Here is a 16489-nt window from a genome sequence, read left to right on the forward strand (position 1 = left end):
CCCATTACCAGATGGCGTTATATACGCGTATATATGTAAATATATGTATACGGGATATGAAAAGAGGTTACGACGTTATATACGTACCACCACCTGATCAGTTGACATATGTTGATGACGTTGTCCACAGTGGTTGAGACGATATGATGGGATGCCCTTAGTGGCTTGGTGATATTATGTACATCCATACCTATGCATGGCACGACATTTATACGCATGTGCATGACATTATAAATGTTTCAGAATTTACAAAGTTATTCAGATTTAAAGATGTGTTTCTTTATTCCATGTTTCATTTATGTCTTTTACGTACTAATTTTCATGCTTTACATACTCAGTACATTTTTCGTACTGACGCCCTATTTCACGGGGCCTGTGTTTCATGCCCGCAGGTGTAGGTAGGAAAGCTAACATCCCCACTTCTTAGAATCCTTGATCAGCGAGAGTTGGCGTCCTCCACTTGATTCAGAGCTGCTTTTGATTTTGGTACGACATGCTTGTGTATATATATATGGGTATGACATGACTCAGTTCTATCTTTGTACAGCTCTACTTCTATTAGAGGTCTGTAGACAGTATGTCTAGTTGGGTTGTATGTGGCCTTGTCGATTTCAGTTTTGGATGTATAGTTGTCTATAGCAGCCTTGCCGGCTTGCCCACAGTATTCTGCATATATACGTACATATGCCTTGTTGGCAGGTTTCCTTTATGTATGTTATTTTCGTAATTCAGCAGGTGTTATTCAGGTTCATGTCTTAGACGCATGCTTAGGGGTATTTGACAGGTGAGACTCAGGCACCCGCGTAGCCCATCGTCTTGGATCGTGACATGTAGCATGTATATTTATCATATGTGAGAGAATAAAATACAAAAGTTTAGTTACCAGAATCAACAAATCTGCATGACAAGAATACAAAAATGTGATGTTTCCTAAGGGTTCGACAATCTCTCGAAGATAAGTATAGACGTCTACGTACCGATCCGCTAGACTCTACTAAACCTGCTCATAACTCGTGAGACTTATGTAACCTAGGCTCTGATACCAACTTGTCACGACCCAAAACTAGCATGTCGTGTTGGCGCCTAACGTGGTACTACGCAAGTCGAGACGTTAACAATACTTCCAACACTTTTAAATGAAAACAAAATAACACAAGTTTAAATCACCAAAACTCTCAAAGACTAGATAGAAGGTCACCCAATATAAAAATTCCCAGCATCGAGGTGTTACTAAGTACATGAGCGTCTATACATCACAAATCTTGAAGTACTGCCTATAATAGTCTGAAACTAAATACAAAAAGCGTAAAGATAAGGAAGGAGAGACAAGGTCTACGAAACTCCGAGAAGTTACCTTTGAATCTCCAAACGATCAACTGTGCAAAGGAATCAACACCCACCGTGCCCGGAAACACTAGATCTACACACGAAGTGTAGGGTATAGTGACCACAACCAATACAGTAAGTAACAAGACTAAATAAATGACTGAAAGTAGTGACGAACTTCACAGTTATAGTTTAGTTACAGTAATTTCAACATAGGAAGATAGACATGCTTTCAAGTTCGACAATTAAGGCCAAAATAGTTAATTCATATCAAGTTCAATTGAAACAGGATATGATATCTCTTAGAAATTATATGACAGTGATATATGCCAGCTGAAGTGAAACAGTAAAAAAATTAAATGCATCTTCTCAGAGCATCAGTCACTCAGTCCTTCCATTCACTCCAACCTTACAGTCACTCATTCCTCACAGTCGCCCATTTCCTCTCAGTCACTCGGAACTCGGGTACATGCGCTCACTGGGGGTGTGTACAGATTCCAGAGGGGCTTCTTCAGCCCAAGCACTATAATAAGCCATTCATGGCATAAATTAATGAATCATGTTGCGTTGTGCAACCCGATCCCATGAATATCCTCACAATCAGGCCATCGGCTTCACTCAGTCATCAACCTCTCTAGTCTCTCGGGCTCTCAATGATCATGAAAATCAGCCCAAACAGAAATGATATAACGTATCAATAAAGAACAATGGAGAACGAGATATGAAATGCAAGTAAAACTGTGACTGAGTGCAAAACAACAATTTAGTAGATAACTCAACATGTACGCTACCTCTATGGGTCCCTACAGTGCCAACACATAGCCTAGACATAATTTGCAGTTCAATTTCTATAACACATGGTGAATGTACAGATAACAACAAAATTTTCAACTATACAGTTCCATAAAATGGACCAAGTCACAATTCCTACGGTGCACGCCCACACGATCGTCACCTAGCAGGTGCGTCACCTCCAAAACCAATCACATGACACATAATACGGGGTTTCATACCCTCAAAGCCAAATTTAGAATTCTTACTTACCTCAAGTCGCACAAATCCCTACTCTAACACGTCGTTGCCTCGTGAATCGGCCTCCAAATGCCTCGAATCTAGCCACAAACAGTTCGATATAATCAACACGGTCTAAAGGAATTAATTCCATAAAAAAACTAAGTTATCAATCAAAAGCCAAAAGTCGACTCAAAAGTTGCCCCCTCTCCCCGGGCCCACGTCTCGAAATCCGACAAAAATCATAAAACCCAAAAGCCCATTCAACCAAGAATCTAACCATACCAAATTTACCAAAATTCGACACCAAATCGTCACTCAAATCCCCAAATCAGACTCTCCAAATCCCTAGCCTCAAACTCCCAATTTACACCTCAAAATCACACAATCTAGGTGGGAAAATCAATGGGGAAACAAGATTATTGATTAAAAATGAGCACAAGGGACTTACCTCAAGAAATCCCTCAAAAATACTCTCAAGAATCGCCCAATCACAAGCTTGAAATGTTCAAAATGAAGAAAAATTGTGAACCCTTGAATTTAAATATTCTGCCCACCCTTTTCGCTTATGCGGACACTTAGCCACATCTGTGGCGTCGCAGAAGCGACCAAACATCCGCTTCTGCGGTTTCCTCCGCTCCTGAGGTCCATGAATCTGCTCATGCGGACTCGCTTCTGCGAGCCACCCGTCACACCTCCTTTTCACACACCCGAGAGGGGGTGTAAGGGAGTTTTTCCAAATAAAGTGACAATCGAAACGGGTTTATCTATTTTTAGATTCAGAGTCGCCATTTGGAATAATTTATGGTGTCCCAAGTCACCGATTTCAAATCCCGAATCGAGGAAAGATTGACTCTATTTTACAGTCCGCGAACATAGAAATCCGGGTAAGAAATTTTGTTAACCCGGGAGAAGGTGTTAGGCATTCTCGGGTTCCGTGGTTCTAGCACAGTCGCTCAACTGTTATTATTGGCCTATTATCTGATTTTAGAACATTTTGAACCTATGTGCATTTTAACTTTATAACCGCTTTTATTCATTTTTAGGAAGATTTCAATGTCAGCCAAAACATAGCTTTTGACCGCGCCACATGAAATGCACCCACAGTCTGAGACATATTCTATTTGACGTTGTTAAGATTTGGATTTGGGTCACATAAAATGCACACCCAAGTTTAAGGAATTTAAATTAAATAGCGCGCCTAAAGCAACTATGCGCTTTCAGGTTTGCGAGGGCCATGGAAAATTTAATTGATGTCACACCTCGATTTTAAAAGAGTTAAAAATTAATTAAGTGAGGGCCATGGGTTTTGGGATTTTATTCAACATGGCACACCTCAATTTTTCTATAAAAGCTAGCTAGTTTTATGAGGGCCATGGACTTAGGGATTTTATTTAGCATGGCACACCTCAAATTATTTCAAAGGGTTTTATTATTCGAAGTTGTTATAATCGGGTCACATGAAATGCACCCCCGAATTTAGGAATTAGGCATCATAACTATGTCACGTGAACCGTACCCATAGTCATGATGATTTGTTAATCGCGCCTAAAGAAAGATATGATGTTCATGATTATTAACGGCCTAATCATGTTACTAGCATTCCAAGCCAATCAAATAACATAATTAGCATAGATGTAATCAAATCTCATTCCTGATGCCCGAAAAATGCCAATTACCTTGATTCCAAACTTTAAAACAAACTACTAAAGCTAACTGTCACAATTTGAGATTAGCTAAATCATATTCAACCTAAACATACAACTATGAGAAAATGAAATTGATATCAATTCTGAATTAAACTACAAAGTTACTAATTTTCTTAGTCTTGTGGCCATATCATATTATAATACTGAACACGATCTATAGCTACGCTACAACCAATTTACAGTAGCTCTAATTCCAGCTTCACGTGTAACTCATTCCAACATGAACCCTTGCCTAAAAAAATCAAAAAATAACACACTAATATCCATGGAACACTACAGCTCTAGTGATTGAAGAGCTAAACCACAAACTATCAATTTTAAACATCATGAACCTTATCTGAGAGGCAAATAAGTGACGCTTATTCAGGTTGAAACAAGTTGAAACAACAAATCCCAATCAACAAAATTAAAGAAGCAGAGGTTATAACACAAAATCCTGCTTTCAACATTTAAGGCCTCAAACAAAATAGAAAGGTTCAATAATGTCCCCAAACAATGGGTCGACATTTCATAGAGAAAACAGCAGAATTTATTCATATTGGCCAAAACAAAAAAAAAAAAAAACAAGTTCACAAGTAAATACCTGGTTATGCGAGAACCAGCTTAAAGGACTGGATAAAGGCGAGATACAGAAATTTGAAACTCAGCAACCAGTGCAGTCCAAATTGATAAACAAGCAGCTCATCTATAGCTTCTAATAACCTTGAAAACCACAGAGATTATGAAGAAGAAAGGCTGAAATACTAAATCGGCTATGTGATTTCAAATCCGACATTTGATTGCTTCTTTCTAAGGAGTTTGAAGTTGAGTTATAGAAATTCTTAAGCTTCAACAACTGTATGTAGGCGTGTTGAGAGTGAGAGGATAAGTTAAAGAGGCTGATTTTTTTATATTTTTTTTCTTTTGAGCATCGCTGCTCTTTGTCAAAGGAAATGGGGTAAACTCTTAGCTTCCTAGGTCCTAAGGTTCCCTGCGAAGAAGAAGGGCTGGTGTTTTTGTGCTTTTGATTATGGGAGATGAGGGGTCTGGATATGGAGGAGGAGGTAGCAGCGATGGAGCGCCGTTAAGGGGTAAGGGTCTGATTGTTGAGCTTGGAGAAATGAGGAACAAAATGAAGAAGAGCTCCTGTGCCGTTTTTCTTGGGTAGGGATTCTATAATTGGGTATTTTATATGGAAGTGGGAAGGGATGATGGCCATTGGATTAGAAGGAAATAGATGGTTAGGATTAAATCTTGCACTTAAATGGGCTAATGGGTTGGGAAGAATGAGCTAAGGGTAATTGGGTTGGACCATGTCTTTTTGTGTCTCAATTTTGGGCTAAGAAGACTCCAAAATTATTATTCAAAACCATAGCTAAATTCCTTTAATATAAGATAATTATACTACATGATACAAAAATAAATTCTAATAAATTAAACTAAACTATATTAAAACATGAAACTATTATATATTTTTTGTATTTTTCAAGATTGTATAAAGATAAAAATAAGGTACTTTTTTTGTATTTTTTTTATTTTATGAAAGGTACATAAAATAAAATATTTTTGTAATTTTTATTTTCTTATAATAAAATAAAGTAAAAGAGTCAAAATTGATTGAAATAGCGATATTAGACCTAAATTAAATATTTACATGCTAAAGTATAAAAAATCTTGAGGAGGGTCAAAAATCACATGTCTACAGCTGCCCCTCTTTGACTTGAAAGACGAAGTATTTTCAGACAAAGAACGACTAGACAGGTTTTTTGACCCGACCCTTATTTGTAGAGACTAAAACTAAGAGAAAAGGAAAATGTGACCGAGCCCTGATATCTGAGTTGCCTACATATCCTTGGCTATAAAGGAATCAGGCCACGTGTAGTTCAGAAGTGAGTGAGATGATGGAGTGTGCCGAGGTAAAGAGCCGGTCGAGGTGCCGTTCCGCTGAGGTTCCGGTCCACAGTCCCGTTATTACATCAAAATAAAAAATAAAAAACTAACTAAGCCTATCAGCTACGATTTACAAGATTCCTATCTATAAGTCTTCTGAAGTTTGATCTTGAGTCTTGGTTGTTTTTTCATGCAGACTCTGTTCTGAATCTTGATGTTTGTTAGCAGCAGGTGTTGGTTTAATCTTCTTCAGCTTTTCAAACCAAGACGGGACATGCAGAGCTTGTGATCTCAGCCCTATCTTGAGCAGCTCACATCTTTCATTAACTTCTGCATTTGGATTCACTTCTTGTCTTTCTTTTTCTTTTTTTTTCTTTTTATTCTGGATTGTGACTAACTTCTGTTAATCCTCTAGGACTGCTGACTCGTATTCTTGATGCGAGCTTCTTTTGTTGCTGACCTGAATTGCATTCTGAATTGAATTCCTTTTTTCCAAGTGGGCGCCTGATTGCTAAACTTGAACCGTCTTCTCTTGTTACTTGACACTGTTTTCCCTTGCATCTTGAACCATTTTCCCTTGAAACTTGAACTGTCTTCCTTCGAAACTGCTTTCCCTTGAAACTTGAGTTGTCTTCCTTCGACACTGCTTTCCCTAGAAACTTGAGTTGTCTTCCCTTGTTCTCCAGGTGAGCACCTGATTACAACAAAACAGACAAAACAAAAGAAATTTTCCTGCCCCAGTTTGATATTGGGAACATCTGTGAGTGTTAACAAAACTATAAATCACCTGCGATGCTGATGAAGGATGCAATGATGAGAGTAAAATTAATGATTCGACTAGGATGTGCGTCTCCTAAACGTGATTGAGCTTGCGGAAAACTATAAACTAAGCTTGACTAAAGTAAAAATTGACCCTATTCTCCAGGTAGAGCCTCCTGATTTCAGGAAAACTAAACATTGATAACCTTAAGAAAACAAAAAATTGACCTTTTTTCTTTCAAATCCAGACTTCCTTTTTTTCTTCAAAATATCTTAGGAGAAAATTCGTCAGACTAGGTTTTCTATCTTAGGAGAAAGATTCATCAGACTAAGACGTTAATCCTAGGAGGAAATTCATCATACTAGGCCTTTTTCTTCTTTTTTTTTGTTTTTTTGTTGGTATCTTAGGAGAAAGATTCATTCAACTAAGACGTTTACAATAACAACAACCCAGTATAATCCCACAAGTGGGGTCTGGGGAGGGTAACATGTACGCAGACCTTACCCCTACCCCGAAGGGTAGAGAGGCTGTTTCCAGGAGACCCTTGGCTCAAAAAAAGCAACATGAGCCGATATATTAATACCATAAGAAATGCATAATAAAATAACATAACATAAAATAACAGCAATATAAGAGATATGAAATACAGAATACGAAATACGAAATAGATGGCTGGTATAGTAAAACTAGCAGGTAAAGCCCTGCATCAATAGACGACCAATGACATTCTTAGTCTAACTCCTAACTTGCTAGTCTCACTCTATTGTACTGTAGAAATATTCACATTTTTCCCTAACCTACAACCTTAATGCTCGACCTCCATAATTCCCTGTCAAGGGCCATGTCCTCAGTAATCCTAAGTTGCGTCATGTCCTGTCTGATCACCTCTCCCCAATACTTCTTAGGTCGCCCTCTACCTCTCCGTGTGCCCACTACAGCCAGTCGCTCACACCTCCTCACCGGTGCATCAGTGCTCCTCCTCTAAATGTGCCCGAACCATCTAAGTCTTACTTCCCAAATCTTGTCCTCCATGGGGGCCACGCCCACCTTCTCTCGAATATCTTCATTCCTAATCTTATCCATCCTTGTATGCCCGCACATCCCCCTCAACATCCTCATCTCTGCTACTTTCATCTTCTGGATGTGTGAGTTCTTTACCGGCCAACATTCAATTCCATATAACATGGCAGGCCTAACCACTGCTCTATAAAACTTACCTTTAAGTAACGGTGGCACTTTCTTGTCACACAAAACTCCCAACGCTAACCTCCACTTCATCCACCCCACCCTTATACGGTGTGTGACATCCTCGTCAATCTCCCCGATCCCCTGAATAACCGATCCAAGGTACTTGAAACTACCTCTCTTGGGAATGACTTGAGAGTCAAGCCTCACTTCAACTCCCGCTTCCGTCGGCTCAGCTCCAAATTTGCACTCGAGGTATTCCGTCTTCGTCCTGCTCAACTTGAAACCTTTAGACTCAAGAGCATGTCTCCAAATCTCTAGCCTCTCATTGATGCCGCCTAGTGTCTCGTCAATTAGAATAATGTCATCAGCAAATAGCATACACCATGGCACCTCCCCTTGAATATGATGAGTCAGTGCATCCATCACCAGGGCAAACAGGAATGGGCTGAGCGCAGACCTTTGGTGCAACCCCATAATAACTGGAAAGTGTTCAGAGTCGCCTTCTACTGTCCTAACCCGAGTCTTAGCTCCATCATACATGGCTTTAATCACCCTAATATAGTCAACCGGGACCCCTTTATCCTCTAAGCAGCTCCATAAACCTCCCTAGGAACCTTATCGTACGCTTTCTCCAGATCAATAAACACCATGTGGAGATCTTTCTTCCTATCCCTGTACTGTTCCACCATTCTCCTAATAAGGTGGATAGCTTCTGTGGTAGATCGCCCCGGCATGAACCCGAACTGGTTGTCTGAAATAGACATTGTCCTTCGCACTCTCATTTCTACCACTCTCTCCCAAACTTTCATGGTATGACTTAGTAATTTGATGCCCCTATAGTTGTTACAGCTCTGGACATCACCTTTGTTCTTATACAACGGGACCATTGTACTCCACCTCCACTCTTCAGGCATCCTATTAGTCTTGAATATAACACTAAACAATGCAGTAAGCCATTCCAAGCCTGCTCTACCCACACACCTCCACAGTTCAACCGGAATTTCGTCTGGCCCGGTAGCTCTGCCCTTTCTCATCTTACGCATTGCCTCTATGACTTCATCGATCTCAATGTCCCTACAATTACTTAATTCATGGTGAGTGTCGGCATTCCTCAATTCCCCAAGTATAATATCCTGATCCCCTTCTTCACTTAGAAGTTTATGAAAGTAGGTCTGCCACCTCCTCTTAATCTGGTCATCTCCCATCAAAACTTTGCCGTCATCATCTTTTATGCACCTCACTTGGTCCAGATCCCGAGTTGTCCTCTCTCTCGCCTTAGCGAGTCGGAATAACTTCTTCTCCCCACCTTTGTTCCTTAGTTCCTCATACAGATGAGCAAAATCTGTTGTCTTAGCCTCCGTCACTGCCATCTTCGCCTCCTTCCTAGCTACCTTATACCTTTGACTGTTCTCTCTCTTCTCCTCCTCGTCAGTGCTCCCTACTAATTGCAGGTAAGCCGCCTTATTTGCTTCCACTTTACCTTGGACAATTGCATTCCACCACCAATCTCCTTTGTGGCCACCATTGTGGCCCGTAGATATCCCTAACACCTCTCTCGCCGCCTTTCTTATATAGTCCGCCGTCGTCGACCACATTGTGTTTGCGTCCCCACTACTTCTCCAAGCTCCCATTGCCGATAACCTTCCTTCCAACTCCTTAGCTTTATCCTTAGTTAAGGCGCCCCACCTAATCCTGGGGCGTCCTTGTACTGACATCTTATTCCTCCTCATCCTAATACAAATGTCCATCACCAAAAGCCTATGCTGTGTTGAGAGGGTCTCACCTGGGATAACCTTGCAGTCCTCGCACAACCTTCTGTCACATCTCCTGAGGAGGAGATAGTCAATCTGAGTCTTCGCCACCGAACTTTGGTAAGTAACCAAATGTTCATCCCGCTTCGTAAAACTCGAGTTCGCAATGACTAGATCGAAAGCCTTGGCAAAGTCCAACAACGAAATGCCCCCTCCGTTCCGCTCCCCGAAACCAAAGCCGCCATGCACCTCAGTGTACCCACCTGCAGATGACCCAATATGACGATTGAAATCTCCTCCTGTGAATAACCTCTCAGAAGGCGGTATACTACGAACAATCTCATCCAACCCCTCCCAAAAGCGCCTCTTAATATCCTCATCCAAGCCTGCTTGGTGTGCGTACGCGCTAACGACATTTGAAGTACCCTCACCCACCACCAGCTTAATAGTCATTAGTCTATCATTCACCCACCTGACCACTACCACGGACTCTCTAAGATGGCTATCTACCAGGATACCCACTCTATTCTTACCCCTCAGGACACTAGAGTACCACAACTTATACCCATCCACGTTTTTTGCCCTCGATCCGACCCACCTAGTCTCCTGGACACACGCTATATTAATCTTCCTCTTCTGCAGGATTTTCGCCAACTCTATGGATTTACTCGTTAGTGAACCTATGTTCCATGACCCGATTCTCAACCTATAGGCTCCCTTGCCCCCTCTACCTCCCCTGCTACCCGACCCACCCCCTGACCCCAGCCCCACACTCTGCCCCACCCGAGGACATGCCCTTATTCTATCATCCCAGACTGCAGCCACTACACCTACAACAATCTAGAGAAGACTCGCTAGTGCACAACGAACAACAAATCAAACTAGAAGGAAACAAGTGGTAACTAGTATCCTAGTTGAAAGGTTTAACTATTGCGAAGTAAAGTAACAGTAATTTAGCTAACACCAAAAGGGAAATAGTATAACAGGAGGTACCAACTCCCGATAACAAAACCTGTGGCTGATTTGCTGTACTCGATGTAGTTGTACGCTCACGCACCACTTCCTACTGCCCTTTGCTGACACTCTCCCAGGTTGTTTCCTTTGCCAGTGCTCGTGCGCCCAACTTGTCTCCAATACTCTGAGAATTCCTGAATCCCAAAACGTCTCCATTTCAACTGATCGAATCGAAATTTCTTCAGAACCTGTTATGGACGTTCCTGCCGAAGAACAACAAAAAGAGGAAACGGATCTTTTGGAGAAATGGCTGCCTCCTCCGCCAAAGGAAGAGTGTTCAGACGAATAACAAGAAAAGATAATTAAATTGCTTGTTCTGAAGAAGACTACTGGCAGAAGCTTTAATGCAGAATTACGCAACAAAAGGAGTATAGGAATCCAGATTTGTTGCTACTGCTACAAGATTCCAAAATCACAGATTTGGAAAGCTATGTCCTTCTAGGTCTATGTGAATGCCACCACTGTTTGTTGCTTGATCTACAGAGGCTCTTCTACGCATGTTGCGACTGTTACTTGAGGCCCTAGATGAAAGGCCATCTTGAATTTAGAGAAAATGTACAGAAAAGATGATTCAAAAAGTTAGAATCTTGATGCAAAAGCCAATGATTTCAATTCAAACCACACAGTAAATGCAACAAGAAAGATTCATCAGACTAGGTTTTCTATCTTAGGAGAAAGATTCATCAGACTAAGATTTCTATCCTAGGAGAAAGTTCATCAGACTATGTCCTCTATCTTAGGAGAAAGATTCATCAGACTAAGATTTTGATCCTAGGAGAAAGTTCATCAAACTAAGTTCCTTTTTTTGTTATCTTAGGAGAAAGATTCATCAGACTAAGATTCATATCCTAGGAAAAAATTCATCAGACTAGGTCTTCTATCTTAGGATAAAGATTCATCAGACTAAGATTTTGATCCTAGGAGAAAGATTCATCAGACTAGGTCTTCTATCATAGAAGAAAGATTCATCAGACTAAGATTTTGATTGGGAGGAAAACCCATCAGACTAGGACTTTTTATCCTATGAGGAAAAATGTGAAGATCAATGGCAAGATTTTATACACAATAGCAAGACAAATAAAGGAAAAGATTTCAGAAACTTCCCTTTGTCGGTTTTCCTTGTCTTTTCTTTTTCTTCTTTTTTTCTTCTTTTTTTTTCTTTTCTTTTCTTTTTTTTCCTCTTTTTGAATCACTTTCCTTGCACCGCTTTGTTCCCTTTTCATACAAAGAAAAATTTGTCAGTTTTGAAAATGGTGGTCGATTTGTGGCCTTGAGTCTTGGGCAGCTTAGCTTCTGCTCAATCAGCTTGAGTTGGCTTCAAGAGACTTTTGCTCTACATTAACCCTAATTGTTTCACACCTAGTATCATTTGTACTTGCGGCTCAATCAGCCTTATCCCAACTGGAGATCTTTGCTTAAGTGACCTTTTCTGATATCTTAAATGACTTCCTGCTTTTTGAGCTATTTGTCTGTCAAAGAGAATCACAAATTATCTTTGCTTGTACCAAGTTGGCTGGCAAGAGTCTTTTGGGAGAGCCTTTGCATGAATCCTCAAGGCATGTTGACAGGAACAACTGAGTGTGCTGGCCAAATTCACTTTGTGCAACTGAAAAGCTGGTAGCAGACTTTGAAATCTTTTCTTGCTTGTTTTGACAAGGACCGACTCGGAGTGAAGGACACAATGATGCAAATAAACAAGTATTACCAAGAAATGCCCCTGTCGGAAGGATAAAAGGAAGAGTTCTTTTTTCTTTTTTTTTCCTTTTTCTTTTTCAATAGCTAGCCTTAGTGATCATGACATGCATTTTGGACTCAACGGCCTGATCTATCAAACTAATCCAATCTTTCCTTTTGCCATTCTTATGATCTTTGAAGTCGGGCTTGTTCGTGCCAATTCTTTGCATCAGCTTTGCGACTCACTTTCGACTAGTGGTGCCCCGAGGAGTTTTCACCAATAAGTCTCTCTCATTTATTTATCTCTGCTTACTGTCATCTTACAGTGCCCGTGAGGGTTTTCACTAATAAGACTCTCATCTTTATTTTTCTTTTCTTTCCCTTTTTGTGAGAAACTCGATGGTGTTCTACGTCATTTGACAACCGTTGCCCATTGCATGCTTCTCTTGACATTCTTGAAGGCATATCGGGAGGTCTTTATTTGGAATGATTTTGGATAGGATTGGAAATAAAGAATGTTATGAAGGCTCAAAATAAACTCAAAGTAAAGGGGGTTGTGGACTTACAACTCTTGGAATTGACTCTTTCAAAAGTGAAATAAAATCTCTACCCAGTTTCAGCTATTGGGAATTTTTGGGATTTTTCTCTTTTTTTTTTGAATTCTTATTTGGTTGGACCGAACCGTGAGGCTGCCTACGTATCCTTTTTTAAGGAATCAGGTCAAACGTAATTCAAACATCTGACCTAACTATTTTTCATCTTTCTTTCTGTTTCTCTTTTCCTTTTTCCTTTTTTTCCTCTTCTTTTTTTTTCCTTTTTTTTTGTTTGCCCCAACTTCTATTTTTTTGGAGACATGGACCTTTGCCAGTTCTTTTCTTCTTCATCATCTTTTTTTTTCACTTGAACTTCCTAAGAATTGTCCCAGTTTGTACTCTTTGGACATAGACTCTTTTTTTTTTGTATATATTTTTTTTTTGACTCTTGACTCTAAACTTGATTCCAAAAGAGGGTAGTCAAAGAAAATAACACAGACTCAAAATGGGTAGCGAAGGATATAAAGTGTTTGGATAGCAGAAAGAGGGCCTCCTAGCCTCGAGAATGCCAAACATAGTATCTTTCGCGATCACAAGATTGACGAACATGACTGTCCTCTTGGTGTGTCGTGGTCACAAGACACTTTCCATCCCTTAATATCAAAATTTCTAACAAACTTCAATTGATTAAACATCATCAAGCCCGATCTTCACGATGATTTGAAGGTGAATTTTACTCGACCTTAATTCCAAGGTATTTCAACTCTTTATTCATCCTCAAAAATGTTTTTTTTTTCTTTTTTTTTTGTTATCCAATTCCAAATTAAATCAATTTCTAAGATCTGACAAAAATTTCCACATGCATATCATGTCATTAGATCTAGCGAGAAAAGAACTAGAAATAGAATGACACAAAAGGATAAACTGTATTTTATTGAATAGGGATGGAAGGGTTTGACAACTAAACAAGCTACCTAAAATTCGAGTACAACCTTAAAATAACCCGGCTAATGAAAATAGCAACAGAACAGACAGACAAGACTCACACAAACAGAATGGAGGGATAGAAGGGTTTGACTCAATAAAACAAATAAAATCTGGATCACAACCCTGAAATAACCCAGATAATAGAAAAACATAAAAACAAACTACCAAGATTCCTTCCTAGTGAGGAGGGTGTAAGCACGTGATTTTTGCCCTATATGAGAATTACTCCCAAAAAATTTAAAATAAAATGATTTTTCTTGGTGTGCAATTTTGAGAATTTTTGTGACATTTTTGGATAATTATTTGTATTTGTCTGTGCATGTTTATTTGTTAAATTAATAAAAAATACAAAAAATATGTCGCATTTTGCATGTAGGATTTAATTCTACAATTGTTAGTAATTAAATTGGTCTTACAAAAATTGAAAATTACAAAAATATGCATCATTTGCATTTTTAGCATTTAATGTCCAATTGTACAATTTTATGCTTAATTATTACTGAATTGTGTGTTAATTGTTATTGGGTGTTAATTTGCGCTTTTATAAATTAATTTAGTTATATATAATAATTTAAGAATTTTTAGAATTTAGTTTCAAAAAAATAAAAGAAGAAAAGAGAGTCAAAATACAAAAAAAAATCGGAATTGGGCTCTTCTTCTAATTCAAGCTACAAAACAAATACCCAACCTTCCCCATGACCCGGTCCATCTCCACACAGGTCGACCCGGTCCACAACCCCAAAGACCCAACACCCCCCTATCTTGCATTTCAAAAAACAAAAACAAAACAAAAAAAAACTAAAAAACCCTAAAGAGATCCCCCCCCCCTCTTTCTCTCTTCTTCTTCTCCAACTCCCCGAGCTCCCCAACCATGGCAGCTACCCTTTCCCCCTCTGCCTCACCTTCGCACACACGCACAGCCCCTCCGTCGACCAACCACAGCACCCATCGACGACCTCACATCCAAAATAACCAACGACCATGGCTGCCATGGCTAGCGCTGCCACTGCCGCGTCTTCGTCTTCTCCATGGCGAGCTCAAAAAGCTCGTCCATGGCTGCCCTCTTCTTCGTCAAGTTCCAGCAGCGACGTGAACAACCACCATCGTCCACCATCGTCGCTCAATGTCCAGTAGCTTCAGCTCACCCAAGTAGCCACCTTCACGCCCAAACGACCCCTCAGAACTGCTTGACGACTGCTGCGCATGCTCCTGCTTCAGTTGTGTTGCTGCTGCATCGTCTACTTCTTCTGCTCCTTCTGCTACGTCCAGCCATGGACGAGCTTCATCGAGCTCGAACTCAAGCAATCCCATGGTTGCCGCTGCATCTTCTCCATTCGCGCTGCTGCTACTGTGCCGCGCTGCTGCCTGCTCCGACGTGTTGCTGCTGCTGTTCCATCGTGTTGTGCTGCTGCTCCTGGAACTGTTACTGTAGCTGATGCGTCGTCTTCAAACGACGCCAAATGACCATCTTCTTCGATCGTCGTTTCGATCCGGTTAGTGGGTTTAAGATTTGGGTTTAACATTCTTGTTTTGTTCATCGTTGAATTAATTTTTTAGTTTGTTCATATGTTTTGTTGATTTAATTTTCAGATTCAAATGGAACTTTGATTAATTAGTTTTTCAGTTTATTTCATGTGCTTTTATTTTGTATTTGTAAAAGAAATTGTTAGTTTAATTTTAATATTGTTAGATGTTAATTTAAATCGTTTGAATCCGTTGTTTGTTGTAGATTAAATTCGTGTTCATTTTGTTTAAAGTTCGTCTTTGTTTGATTGTTCTTGAATCCGAAATTAGTATAAGTTTAATTTTTTTGTTTGTTGTTTATCATTTATGGTTATTTCTTCAGCTTGTTTCATGATCTTGTTTAGTTTTAATATAGAAATTGTTGGTTGTAATGTTGTTAGATTTAATTTTAAGTTCAAATGATTATTGAATTTAGAAATCTGAATATACATGTTTGTTGTTGTTGAATCTGAAAGTAGGTTTGTTTGTTAAAAATATTGTTCAATCAAGATAATTTTAGTTGTTTCTTTGTTGTTCATCATTTAGTTTGAATTTGTTGTTAAAAATTTGTTTAGAAATTGGTCATATTTGCTGTATTTTGGTTGAAATTAATTAGGTGAATTGGTTATAGCTGATGGGGGTAGTGTGGTAATTTGCAGTACGTTCAGGGGTAAAGTGGTAATTTCAGTAAGGGCAGAAGGTTATTTTTGGAATTAAAATTCTGAATAATTATTTACTTTGAGTGTTCTTTCCATTAAAATTAAGATAATATTGAAATAATCAATAATGGGGGGACAAGATATAATGGTGGGAAATAATACAATTGTTATAATGGGGTATTTATTTAAAAAAGTGAGGGACAAAACATTAGGCAGTGGTATTAAAAGGGGATGAGTGAGAAGATAGTGGGTTTGGTAGGAGAAAGTGATGGTTTTATTAATGGATTAAAGGGTTTTGGGATGGGATAAATAAGAAAGACTTGAATCAGATTTTAGAGGACAGAATACAGAAGAAAATTTTAAGAGAGAGGAAATTCCGAAAAATACTAAGACTTCAGAAAATAAAAAGAAAAGCATTCTGGAAATTCAAAAGAAGAATAGTATACACCTGATATACAATGATATACGGATTCAGAAATTAAGGGTTAAACACTAACTAGTCTTT

At 39.3% G+C, this 16489-nt stretch overlaps 1 long non-coding RNA gene across 1 annotated transcript; it reads right to left on the reverse strand.

Moving 5' to 3' along the window:
• Positions 1–1183: 1183 nt before the first annotated feature.
• On the reverse strand, positions 1184–5188 carry LOC107802223 (uncharacterized). The gene is made up of 2 exons (XR_001651792.2): positions 4630–5188; positions 1184–1420 (listed from the first exon to the last, which is right to left on the reverse strand). It is a non-coding gene; the product is annotated as an uncharacterized LOC107802223 (long non-coding RNA).
• Between the last annotated feature and the right edge of the window lie 11301 nt (positions 5189–16489).

This window comes from Nicotiana tabacum, chromosome 6 (assembly GCF_000715075.1).
Source record: "Nicotiana tabacum cultivar K326 chromosome 6, ASM71507v2, whole genome shotgun sequence".
NCBI lineage: Eukaryota > Viridiplantae > Streptophyta > Magnoliopsida > Solanales > Solanaceae > Nicotiana > Nicotiana tabacum.